This window comes from Pyrgilauda ruficollis, unplaced genomic scaffold (genome assembly GCF_017590135.1).
Source record: "Pyrgilauda ruficollis isolate IOZ18807 unplaced genomic scaffold, ASM1759013v1 scaffold110, whole genome shotgun sequence".
Taxonomy (NCBI): domain Eukaryota; kingdom Metazoa; phylum Chordata; class Aves; order Passeriformes; family Passeridae; genus Pyrgilauda; species Pyrgilauda ruficollis.
This window is the reverse complement of record NW_024509211.1, coordinates 1,044,827-1,057,026: the sequence shown is the minus strand read 5'-3', so window position 1 is coordinate 1,057,026 and position 12,200 is coordinate 1,044,827.

Below are 12,200 nucleotides of genomic sequence, written 5' to 3'. Positions count from 1 at the left end.
CTCCTGGCAGGAGCTGTGCAGAGCCACGGTCCCCCCCGAGCCTCCTTTTCTCCAGGCTGAGCCCCCTCAGCTGCTCCTCATCAAACTTGAGCTCCAGACCCTTCCCCAGCTCCATTCCCTTCCCTGTTCCAGTCCCTAAATGTCACCTTGGATGGAGGGACCCAGGGCTGGCAGTGTGGCCTCAGCAGTGCCCAGCACAAGGGACAGTGGCTGTCTGCTCTGGGCTTTGTTTATCAGCCCAAGCCTGGGCAGGCACAGGCGCTGCCCACAAGGACGTTCCCAGCTGTGTTTAGTCTGGGGACAGGGGCCAGGGGTGTTTGGGTGACACTCTGTTGCAGATCCAGAGCTCAGGAGTTGTTGCTTTTCTTTCCAAAAGCTGCACGAGGGATGTCATTCCTGCCTGGATAAGGCTTGGGCTGCGTTGTGTGGCTGGTAACAGTGGAAATTCAGCAAGGCTGAAAGACACTCTCTGCTGCTCTTCTGCCTCACATAAATTCTTTTAAGAATTATACTGGATACCAGAGCAACAAACAAGTCCTTTAGATGTGAATATTATATTGATGTGCACACAAGGCCCCTCAAAATGCAAAGAAATTGTGGGTTTTTTTCTTTTTCTCATATGAAGCTTTTCAGGGCCCTCTTAAGACTTGCTCATTTTCATTTGCTACAGTTATTTTTCAAGGAGATGACAGGTCTGGGCTTAAAAGTAAAATCCAGGAACTGCTCTACGTGTCCTAACAGGACTCTTTAATTAGGAAGAATAAATAGTGTGGAGTTACAGCCTCCTGTTTATTAACTGCTTAATGCTGAAGTGGGAAAAGAGTAAAAGACCTTGTTGGAAATTGAGGGAATTAAAGGCTTTTATTCAAAGTAATTACTTATGGAAAGACTGAAATTTTGATAAAGAAATGGGTATCTGAATCCTTTTATATTTAATTTTTCTTTTCCAAGTCTCCTTTGCCCCATCCCTGGAAGTGCCCAAGGCCAGGTTGGATGGGGTTTGGAGCAGCCTGCTCTAGTGGAAGGAGTCCCTGTCAGTGGCAGGGGGCTTGGAACAAAAGGATTTTTAAAGTCCCTTCTAACCCAAATCATTCAGTGATTATTCTACGATTCAGAAAGGTTAATTCATATTATCTCTATCCATGTTGGCTTTGTGCTCTGCAGATCTGTTTTTAACCACTTCTCTCTGCTCCACAGAGGTGCTCACTTACAAAACTGTGCTCAAAGGCTTCCTTTTTATTTTTGTGTGTGTTTTAGCAGGCACCAGAGGACCCTTGTGGGCCCGATGGAATTGCTCTGGCACAAGTTCACTGGCCTGGGGTAGTTTAAACAGAAAGAACAAACAAATGTCAGTGCAGGACTGGACCAAATTCTGCTCTCACTTGCCATGTAGCTGCTATGGGAGAGTCAGAGCCATGTGTCAGGGTGATGTCTGTGTGAAGAAGACAATCCAGGCCAGGAAACATCATTAGAGAGGGTGAAGATGATCTAAATGATCATGGTCTGCTGGAAGGTGTTCCTGTCCCTGGCAGGGGGGTTGGAATGGGAAGATCTTTAGGGCCTCTTCCAACCCAAACCATTCCACAGTTCTATGATTTTCTTGCAACTGCTGAGATATGCTCAGTCTAAGTTCCTGCTATGCTTAAGGTTGTCTTAATTCTCCTCTCTGTTATGAAAACAGCTGCTTTGAAAATGCATGTTCTCAACCAGAAGCCACACCTTTTTATTTTTCCCCTTAATTTTAGGTACATTTTGCTCCTTAGTTTTCCTCTCACTGCTTTCTGAACATCACTCAGCCCTGAGCACACTGCCCATCACAAACCACATGCTCTGAGGCAGGGATGGGGCTCAGACGCAGACCTTGCTGTTTGTTGTTCTTTGTTCAGTAACTCTGTGACCTTGGAGGTGTCCATGGTTAATTTGTTAAGAAAACAGCGACTTAGCAAACTTTGGAAACTTAGTTCCAGTATCTGTGAAAAGAAAGGGAGCTGCTGGTGGCCTTCCTCTTCTCTTCAGTGCTTAAGGCAAGTACCTACATTGGATTTAATTTCACAGTTGCTCTCAAGGTATTATTATAATAGAAAATTATACATCTAAACTTGCCTTTGTTCCTTGTGGTAACAAAGTGACATCCCAGCTGCACCAGAAATAAGGATGCTGGGGGCAAAATACTGAGCTGTGCTTAGTCTGGGCAATAAAATATAGGAGCAGGTCAGTGTTTAATAAAGAAGTTGTTGGGTTTTTTTCTCAAAGAAGGGGAAGTAGTTTGACATGAGTGTGTAACATGGAAATAGAACTGAAAAGTTCTCTGTTGTTCTTCACTTATTAACAAACATTCTTTTAAAAAGTTACTCCTAATGGTGACTGCATTACTTGAGCTCTGAGCACACCAGCAAAGCAGTAATTAAGTGTATTTTTCCTTTCAACCTGTCCAAATCAAAAATAAATGATATGTTTTGGAATCTGCTTTTTCACATGGGCAAGTAAAATTTTTTGTGGGACTTGTCAGTGCTATGGCCCTGAGGGTATCCCCCTTCCTGGGGTTTGCCCATTTGGGGTCAAGATCAGCTTTGAGATTGATGCCTTGTGAAGGCTGACCTAGAACAGAGACAGGTCAGGGTTAAAGAATAAAGCAGGGATTTATTCAAAGGATCTCCTCAATGGATCCACCTTGGGCAGCACAAGAGCCCAGCCAGGGCTGCAGCCAAGATGAACCCAAATGGTCCCAAAATGGATGACAGCTCACGGGGTCTCTCACTTTTATCAGTTCTGGTCCATGTGCACATTGCAGTTCATTGTCCAATTCCAGCTCCAGCCCATCAAGTCCCATCCTTGTTTTTCTCTCTCCAGCCCATGAGGTTTGTGCTCTTGGGCTGAGATTTGGATCATTTGTCCTTGGTCCCCAGCTGGAGCAGGAATTGTTTTGTCTCCCTGCTCTGTGCACAGAGCTCACCATCCCCTGATGTGAAGCTCAGAACTCCACACTAAAGCAGCTCAGAATCTGAAAAATAGAAAAGCTAAAACCTGGGGCATCAAGATAGGTCCAGCATGACCATTCCTGCTTCACCTTGTGCTCCCCATGGACTTTTTGGGCCATCTGGGCTCTCAGCTGAGCCTGGTCACTGTCACCAAGGTGTCTCTGCTTGCTTTGCTCAGCTGTGTTGGGCTGTGCCTGTGACAGCCAGGCCACCTTGGTGTCCTCACCTGCTCCACCCCTCCCACCTCATTGCCACGCTCAGTCCCCAGCTTCCCTTCCCTTCTGGAGCAGTGTCCAACTCTGCCATTTCCTGAGAGCGAGCCCACACCTCGCCATGGTGAGCAGGAATCCTGCACTGCACTGATTCCTTTTTTTATTTTTTTTTTTTTTTTTTTTTGTGATGCTTTCAAAATTTAGAGACAGGCACTGTGTGGGCAAAGATGCTGTCATTCCACTGAAGCAGCCTGGCTCTGATCCTCTGCAGCTCCAATAAATACAAGAGAATAGCAAAGATGTACCTGCAGATCTGAAATTTCTGCACTGAATTCTGCATTTGGAAAGGAAATGCAACGTGTGCTGGCAGAGGTGGGAATACCAGACCTGTCCAAGTTTCTGAAGCAGCAAATAGATAATTTAAAATATAAAAAATTAGAATTTTTTGTAATTTAAAATTATAACATTTAATTTATTCTAAATTCTAAGAATTTAGAATATAAAAAACAACACAGTGTTATAGGCACAGGGAATGAGGAAATCAGGAAAACCAAAATGTGTGTGTATGCTTCAAATAGTGTTGTTCAGTTCCCACTGAGGAAAGTGGTTGTTTGAGGGCAGGGCTGGTGCTCAGGGAGGGAATCTGCCATGTAAAAGAGGTTAATGGGGAAAGGCTGCGGTTTGGGAAGTGTTGTAACGAGAGAAATCACAAGAGGGGAGTGTTGTACAGCACTCCAGCATCTGCAATTCCCACAGCACTGACCCCGTGCCATAATCCAAGTTTGTTTTACCAGAGGAAGATACAAAAGTCACCGCCTGCATCTCTTTTGACAGCAGGAACATTTTTTTTCCGTGTGAGACAAGGATTTGTCATGTCAAGATCAATAAGCAGGAGAATTGCCATCTCCACCTCTGTAGCTGTGTTGAAACCAAGTGTGAAACGACAGTGAGAGAGGTTTGACAGGTTAAAAAAAAGGAATACAAACCAGAGATGTCTGAAGGATGAGTCAATCATGACAACATTTATTTCATTTCTTGGTCTTACCTCTTTTTTCACCCTGTAAGTGAAATCATGAGAGTCTTTGATCACTGACTGGGAGCTGGCTGCTTTTTCCCTGTCTACTGTCAGTGGCAGAAAGAAATCATGACTCAGCAGGAGGAAAAGGTGTGTCCATAACCTCATTCTCCTTCTGATAAGGTGCTCTTAAGCTTTTCAGGAAGTTTCCTTCTGTCTATTACCCTGCCAAGACTACTTTTACTTCTCCCTGTCTCCTGAGGACACAGTGCCCTTCAATAGTATTGGAAAAAACAATGCAAAGAGCAGAGAAAATGTCTTTCTGTTGAACCCAGGTTTGATGTGTGCTTAGAAACCAAGTGAAAATGCACTTAAGAGCAGAGATGCTGCTTCAGAGATGATTTCATGGAAGAGAATTGACTCCACTGTGCCTGGCATCTGGCCTGGAAAGCTGATAGAGAATGATTAATTTCAAATGATGCACTGCACTGTGGATAGCTGGAGACAGCTCTCCTCTTCCCAAACCTTAATTGAGAAGGGGAAAGAAGGAAGAGTTTGGGGGAAGGTGCAAGTGTGACTTCCAGGAAAGCTCAATGTATGGCTGCAAAGCTGATGCTGGCAGCTGATCCCAGCTGGACCCAGCTGCACTGGGAGCAGCCCTGGCACAGCAGGGATGATGCTGTGAGAATTGGGCATGTCTGCCTTTCTCATCCATCATTGTTCCCTGCTCCCAGCGTTGCACAAGGAGGGATTTGCACTTGGGCAAGCCAATATGTTGATCTCCTTGCATGAACTGCTCACCCACACACTGTGACCCACCCCACTTCATGGTGTGAAAGGAGCAGAGTGGCAGGAAATTCAGGCCTTCTTTCTTGTAGTAACAGCCAGCAACAGTGTCAGGCTCAGTCTGATCACTTGGCTGGCTTTGCTTTATAGCTGTCAAGGAGAACAGTTACAGCATATTAAAAAATCATGTGATGCTGTAAGTGAGCTTGCTGAAAGCTGTACAATAGAGACAGACCCAAACTGTAGTGTTTTGGAAAAAAAAAAGCAAACCAAACCCAAACCCCCATAATAATCTGCCTAAAACTGATTAAAATACCATGTAGCAATTTAAGTCATTAAACTATGATCATCTTTTTAGAATGTCCTCTGCTAGTTCCTGATTTGCTGATAGATTCTCTAAGGAATTAAATATTTGATGAGTAAGTACCTTAAAAAACTGAAGGTGAGGATGGAAATTTAGTAAAAAAGGGGAGGGTTGAAAGGAGTTAGAGAATTATGGACACATCAGTTTACCTTCAATTTCCTGAGAAATCCTGGAGCAAATAATCAAACAACTTGTAAGCATGTAAGAGAAGACAAGGAGATTAGAGACAGTCAACATGGATTTGTCAAGAACAAATCATGTCAAATCAACCTCATTTCCTTCCATGGCACAGTACCAGGCTTTGGGACAGAGGGGAAAATATTCAGGTTGTGAGTCTTGACATTAGTTAGACTTTTGTTGGGAAACACATAAACAAGACAAGGAAATATTATAAATATGGAGTTACAAAGAGCTGAGTGCAAAGTGTTTCAGAGATTGACCAGGAAGGTGTAAGAGATGTGTACTGGCCAGGAGAATTCTGAAAAATGTGACCTGTTTGAACAGTGAAGTCCTGTAATAAAGCCCCTAGAGAGGTAAGTTATCATGGAAAGCTCTCAAGAACAAAAATCACTCAGCAGATTTTGCCCTGTTACACAGGAACAGAGTAGAGAAGGTTCTTGAGGTCTTTTTGTACTCTGCTTCTAGTAAAACTCCAGCCATAAAATAACCTTTGATTGTCTGAAGTGGATTTTGCACCACAGAATCACGTGTGCAACAGGAAGCTCAGGCCATATCACTCACATTAATGTCACTGAAAACAGAATTAGCAAAGCATTTTGTGACTGCCAGTCTAATTTAGTAAAAGTTACATTGCCTGAGTATTAATCAGTGCTCCAGTGTAAAGTGGTGTACCAAATTGTTACTTTCTTCTCTTATATGACAAATTCCCCTTTCAACAGTGTTCCCTCAGGAAGCAGAGGGAAAATAACTGGCCTGGGAAGTGAAACTCCTGCACCAGTGCTGGGCCTGTCACTCTCCCTTCACCATGGCATAGATATTTGAGATAACCAGAAACAGAAACTCCAAAGTGCTGCAGGGAATTAGGCAACTTAAAACGCCATCCTTGCTAAAATGTATTACTGTGCATGCATAAACCCATTTTTATGCACTTAAGGCCAGTACATCCAGTCCTGGTGTTTTACTTGGGACTGTTCATGACCTTAAACTTAGATGTGGGTTTAAGTGTATTGCTGGCTGGAATCTCATAGTTTTGCCTGGATTTTTTATTCTCCCATTCACACTGAATCAATTCCTGATGCCACTGAACAATAACTCAGCTCTGGTTTCCCCAGGGGAGGAATCCAGCTCACAGTGACTATTCTACACTGAGGCTCAGCTGGCTCATGTGGGGCCAGGGATAGGCAGAGGTATTTTGTTTTTGGGGAGGAAACCCAAGTTTTCACACTCCCTTCTGAGGCAGAGAAGAGCTGCCTGCAGTGCTCAGAATAGTTCAAGGGAATTTTTTTAATACTTTCAAAAATATCCTCCAAGTGAGCCTTGGCAGTGTCTTCTGCACCACCTGCTAGTGATACTCTGGAAATCAGGAGTGGCTGAAGGAGGATGGTTGGAATAAAAGTTCCCTGGGAATGTCACCTTTGCACTTTTGATGCTCAGCAAAGCCAAAGAAAAATAACGAGGCACTTTTTGCTCTGAGTGCTTTTACTCTGTTCTTTCTCTCAAAAGTCTGACTGGGGAGGCTTTAACCACAAAGCTTCAGGACAGAGGATGTTTTGTTGGTCCTTGGTTCCTGGATGATCTCTGGATGCTGGTTTTGCTCTGTGCATGCACAGAGTGACCACCTAGCACAGGCAGTGCAATGCTTCTGCCCAAAACATCAGAGGTCTGAACATGAGCCTGGTGAGGGCAAAGGGCAGCTGGGGAGCTGGGAAGCTGAACTTTGTGTGTTTTGTTGGCTCAGAGGGCAGGAGGTGGGGCTGAGGGCATGCTTGGGTGGACAGCAGCTGTTGGATATTGGTCACACTGGGCACAAGTTTGTCAGACCCTTCATCAAGAACAAGGTTTACAGATGTCCCATGCAAACCTCAAAACCCAAAGGAGTAATAAGTGTGAGTGGAAAAGAAGAAATGGTCAGAAGCCAGCCTAATTAAAGAGTTAGAGAACTCAAACCTCTTCTACAATTACAAATGGGAGTGCAGGTTTGGATCCAGTTCGGTGTGGGCATCATTTCCACACTTCCAGGTGGTGATACCCAGTGTAAGTACTGACAATCAGTGATGGCACAAGGTGAGCTTTTCTCATTCCTATGAACCACAGAGTGGCCTGGGTTGGAAGGGACCTTAAAGCCCATCCAGTTCCAACCCCCTGCCATGGGCAGGGACACCTTCCACTATCCCAGGTTGTTCCAGGCCCCATCCAGCCTGGCCTGGAACACTGCCAGGCATCCAGGGGCAGCCACAGCTTCTGTGGACACCCTGTGCCAGGGCCTCACCACCCTCACAGCCAAGAATTTTTTCCTAATATCCAATCTAATCCTACTCTCTGCCAATGTGAGCCCTGCTTACACTACATGAGAACAGTCAGACTGGTTAGCCCATGGATTGACCATTATTTGGCCCAGAGATGTGTGATTTTGCAGTGACATCAGGAATTGCAATTTCCTGATCCATGAAGGGTGTCCAAGTGGCTGCATCAGGACTGGCTGAGCACTTCAGCACTATGGATGAGTGTTGGATGCTGCAGACACTGGCCCCAGCACACAGAACTCCCAAATCCTGTGTCTGCAGGCTGACAGCCCAGCTGAGCTCACTCCAGCCCCTGCACTGAAGGATCCTTGATTATTGCCTAATTTGAGCCTGGGGACTCAGCCATAACGAGTGGGTGATTGCATGAATCATGCCTCACTTTCTCTTCCCCAACACAGCAATTCACCCACATTTGTTCATTACTCAGACTTGTTTGCCAAATAATTTATGCACATAATTTTGGGGTCGGTAATTCATTCACATGCAGCCTGGGTGAGTGTTTAGCAATTGAAATGAGAAAGTCAAGATGTTTTGTTTGGGCTCACAAGTTTTTGTTTCTTGATTAAACTCTCAAAACTGTGTTGTAGGGGTGACTGCTCGTGTCAGTGAATTCAGAATGTAATTTTTGCATTTACCCTCTAATACACACATACATTCATGATGTCTTCACTTGCTAGTAAACACGTTGATTGCAAAGTCTGTGAAAGGAGAACACCAAAGGAGCCTAAATTAAGCTAATAATTTAAAACAATGAAACATATGGAAAACTAACCTGTTGTGTGATCTTTTAATTCTGTGCAAAAGAAAAAAAGGCTACACTGAAATCTGGCCAAAAAGTAAAGTGATAAAATGAGTACTGGATGCTTTCCAGCATCCTCTGAAATGTTCAGGGTAGAAAATGTCAAACTGCTTGAATTTGAATCTTTTAAAGAGAAAAAAAATAAGCATCAGAAGTGTAACCAAGAAATCTCCTGGATGTGGTGATACTTAGCAGAGGAATGGAAAGTGGTAAATGTGGCATCAGATTTTAACACTGTTGTGTCATGATGGAAATCCATAACTCATAAATCCTTCTTGGGTACCCCAGTTCTGGTTCCTTTATGGATGTGGAGGGTACATATATACATAAAGGGGGCTGGCAAAAGTCTGCAGATAAAGTGGAATTGGGAATGACAACTGTTTATGTGTGTTCAAGAGAACCAGAGGGAAGCAGCAGCTGAGGGTGTCCAACTATCTGCAAGTACTTGGCTCAAGAAGTTCCCAAGAGGAAAATTATTGGAGTCTGAGAGAGTATCAGAGGAAACATCAATTCATGCTCATCCTGCTCCTGTACTTTTCCTACATGTTCACTTTGGCCCGTGCTGGAGGCAAGACAAAAAGCGAGTGTGGCTTGGGTGAGTCTGGATCAGTGTGGTTGTGGGGCTGGGAGAGGCAGGAGGTGCCCTGGAAACCACAGCCTGGCAGCTCTTCTTTCTGTAGAGGCAAACTGGCAGGGATTCCCTGGGATACTTGGATATACTGCAGACTCTGGAAGATCAGACACTGCAGAAAGATTTTCAGCAGTTTTATTGCAATCATTTTAAAAAGAAATTGCTTTATTATGGTGTAAGACGAAAGCCCTGTCAAGGATTTCTAATTGTTTAAAGAAAGGAGAGAAAATACAGAAACAATGGTCATTTTTCACGGCAGAGGGGTTATCAAGCAGGATCCCCTAAAGGTCTAGATAAACTCTTCAGGAACTGACCAGAAAAGAAGGGGATTTCTGAGGTACCACAGCTTGATGGGATCACAACATTACGTGGGATGGTTTAACCTAAAGATTTGAGTCAAGGGAAGAGAATGGGTCCCCACTCCTGGTGACTGCAGGGTAAACTCCAGGGAAATTCTGTCTTGGTAAGTTCCAAATAATAAACATGGGAAAGAGTAATTAACCATATATATGTAATCATAGACTCTGGTGGGTATTACCTGCTCAGGAAAGAAATCTGGGTGGGAGTATTGATAATTCCATGGAGACAAGAATTTCATTCCTGCAAAATGCAAGAAGATAAATAAACCACTAGGCAGAGAAGGAGAAATCTATGTCCTAATAATTTATTTATTTTTTTAAAAAATACTGTCTGAATTACTAATAGACTTTAAGTAGCCAGGTAGCTTCCAAAATGTTCTCTGCTCTAATATTCTCACAGCATGAACATTCACATGCTCCAATCTCCCATGTATTTGTGCAAGAAAATGTGATATCAAGAGCAGTGAGCAGTGAGGTAGGGCTGGTCACTGGTCCTGTTTTGGAGCAGTCAGCAGTGACCAGGAGGTTCCTTGGCCTTCAGATGAGCAATATGTCAGCTGTGAGCCCTTTTGGAACCAAGTATTTGTCTTGGCTGTCCTGTTTTTCCTGGATGCTGTGTGGAGCCATGGCCGTGTCCAAGCTGGTGCAGATGGCAGCTGCCGGCAGAGTTAGGTCTTCATTCACAAATGGAAGGTGACAGGAGCTGCTGCCAGCCCCAACCCAGCTTCCCCATCACCTTGCTGGGAGGGAGATCAGCTTCACACCAAGCCCAAGACTTGGCAGCTCGGCTTGATTCCTTCAGTGGCTCCCAAACAGCTCCACCCAAATTCCCAGGGACGTGGGAGCGCTCAGCTCCAAACCAGACCTCGGCTCTATAGGATTCAAACCGACCCCCATCGAAGGGAGGAATGGTGCATCTGACTCCATTTATACAGAAGGCTAATTAATTACTTCATTATACTATATTATTCTGTACTATTTTACACTGCATCTAAACTGAAAAACTGCACAAGCACTCAGCTCCACTGAACAGAATCTCGTGACTGTCTGCTGACTGACAGCGCTTGGCCCTGACAGGCCAAGGAAACAAAACCCCATCACTTTGGGTAAACAATCTCCATATTGCATTCTCCTTTGGCACAAACACATGACCAGCAAATTAGATAAGAATTGTTTCTTCTTTCTCTGAGGTTCCTCGCTGTGATTCCCAGAAAATATCTGTCTTGATTTGGAAAGCCAGGTGCCTGCTAGGGAAGGCAGAAGCCTCCCCTGAAATGGAAAATGTAAAAACCCCCTGCCTCTGAATTGCCATCAATTTTAAATTAAGGGGCTCTCAGACAAAAAAATATGGGAGCAGGAAGCCGTGCTGGTGTTCCAGAGACTCCAGATTCTATCCAGGTAGGAATGCTTGGCTCCTCCCCTGGGCTCACATCTCCCAGTGGATGCTGTACTTCTTATCAGTCATGCAGTGACATTCCATAGCCTGTTATCAGCAGATGTCTCCCCAGAGGGAGGAGTGGTTGTGGAAGAGATCAGGAAAACTGCCCACTGAACAGAAGACAACTGCCATACAGATGGTAAATAGAATAAAATTTGCTTGGCAATCCAGGACAAAGTCCTTGGGAAATTGTGCCTTGCTTTTCTCTGTGAAGAGAAATGCGGCTCCTCGGTTCCTCGCTGGGAGCCCTCCAGATGGAGTGGGTGTTGTGGGAATTCCCAGCCCTGTGGAAGTCAGCAGTCACTGATATTGGTCTGGATGTGAATTTAAAGGTTCAGAGCTTTGCTCCCAAGCCCCTGCACAAAAACCCCTCGGTGTTGGGCCTTGCAGCTGGTGCTGGCTGCAGAAGGCTGCCCATCTGTGCCGAGGGAGAAGCCATCAGCACTGACTCACTGCTCCACCACCTCCTACTTTTGGCAGAAACCGGCACAAGCAGACTCAGAGCACCCTGGCAGAGCAGAGCACTTGCAGTGAGGGATAGGGGTTGGTGCTGAAGGGATGTGACACCAAACCACGCTCAGAGCAGTCATTCCCAGGTAGCTGAGTGGTGTCCGTGGTCCTGCATGGACTCATGGAATCACTGAGTGGGCTCAGGGACTCACTGGATGGACTCACTGCACCCTCAGTGAGCTGATCTGCTGGGGGGCAGGGGGGTTCTGAGAGGGATCTGCACGGGCTGGATCTATGGGCCAAGACCAACAGCGTGAGGTTCAACAAGGCCAGGGGCTGGGTCCTGCACTTGGGTCACAACATCTCCATTGAGTGCTCCAGGCTGGGGCAGAATGGCTGGAAAGCTGCCCAGCAGGAAAGGACCTGGGGCTGCTGGCACATGAGTCCAGATGTGCCCAGGTGGGCAAGAGGCCAACGGCACCTGGCTTGAATTGGGAATAGTGTGGCCACAGGACCAGGGCAGTGACTGCCCCCCTGTTCTGGGCACTGCTGAGGCCACACCTTGAGTGCCAGGTCTGGGCCCCTCAGGACAAGAAGGACATTGAGGGGCTGGAGCGTGTCCAGGGCAGGGAATGGAGCTGGGGAAAGGGCTAGAGCACCAGGAACAGCTGAGGGAGCTGGGAAA